Below are 1451 nucleotides of genomic sequence, written 5' to 3'. Positions count from 1 at the left end.
AGCGGGAACCCCAGGCTAGCGGGTGTGCTCCAGGGAAGGGGTCGGCCGGACGGGAGGCACCCCAAGGGAGGCACTCGGAGCCTGGAAGGTGGTCGGGCGCAGGGAGGTGGGCGGCTCAATGCAGGAGCGCCCCCTACTGGCCCGCCACAACAGCGACACCCCCTGCCACTCACTGAGGGAACCACAGCATCACAAGGCAAACGGTGGGCAGAGGTCACACACAGGCACCTCTCAGTCCATGGGTGCATGTCTTAGGAGCGGGGAATTGAGGAGGGAATGAGAGAGCTGCTGAAAGACAATTGTACAGATCTCTGTCTCTGTCCTCTGCTGGCTCCTCACCTCCCAGATCTTCGCACCAGCTACAGCAGGTCAGTGCAGCCCTCCTCCAAGCACCAAACCACCAGGTGCAGCTGCTTCCAGACAGGAATACACTCAGACAGCCCGAGTTTCCTGTGTCCCATGGGAGTTCCTCGGCTGTTGCCACGCTGCTGAAAGACAATTGTACAGATCTCTGTCTCTGTCCTCTGCTGGCTCCTCACCTCCCAGATCTTCGCACCAGCTACAGCAGGTCAGTGCAGCCCTCCTCCAAGCACCAAACCACCAGGTGCAGCTGCTTCCAGACAGGAATACACTCAGACAGCCCGAGTTTCCTGTGTCCCATGGGAGTTCCTCGGCTGTTGCCACCACAGGGGAAGGTTTTTTTCTCTCTCTCTCTCTTTTATGAGTCCACCCCGCCACCACCCCTTTTCCCTGGAGAAGACTGATGGGAACACGGTTTGGATCAAGGACTGGTCTCTCAAGACAGGTGACTGCTTCCCTCCCAGGCATAGCCGTGCGCTGCTCCTCCACTGGGTCTGAGTTGTTCAGAGTTCCCCATTCCTCCTCCAGTCTCAGCCTTGAGTCTCTCTAAGTGTAAGCCATTTCTAGGGTCCCAGGGCTGTGACTGCTGTGGGAGAAGGCAGGGTGAACTAACTAAATAAAATACATATAGATAGCAGGGCTGTGAGGAGGATTTGGCTGATCTATTGCTGGGGCAAGTGGGGGGTTTCCACAAAAGCTGGGGTCAGTTCTGGGACCTGTTGTGGGTGAAGGCAGCTTTGTTCCTCCAAAGTGCAGTCAGCCTGGGCTGTGTATGGAGAAGCTGGGGTTTTGCTCTGTGGGTGTTTGCAGAGCGGAGCAGTGCTTTCTGACATCCGCTGCCTCTCGCTGAGGGAGGTTTAGCCTCACAAGCCAAAATGTAGAGAACAGAGCAGGCAGCGGCCTACATCTCGGGACATACCAATTTGTAATGGGCCTAGGAAGTGTCAGGGAGAAATGGTGAAGAAGTGTCAAAAGTGAATTTATTTAAAAGCTCAGTCTCTATGCTGTGTTGGCTGCACATCTCAGAAACCAGGGCACCAGCCATGGCAGGTCACTGCCTCACTGTGTTCGAAACCTGTTCGAAACCATCA

This window comes from Alligator sinensis, unplaced genomic scaffold (assembly GCF_000455745.1).
Source record: "Alligator sinensis unplaced genomic scaffold, ASM45574v1 scaffold770_1, whole genome shotgun sequence".
Classification (NCBI taxonomy): Eukaryota; Metazoa; Chordata; order Crocodylia; family Alligatoridae; genus Alligator; species Alligator sinensis.
Note: the sequence above shows the minus strand (reverse complement) of the source record.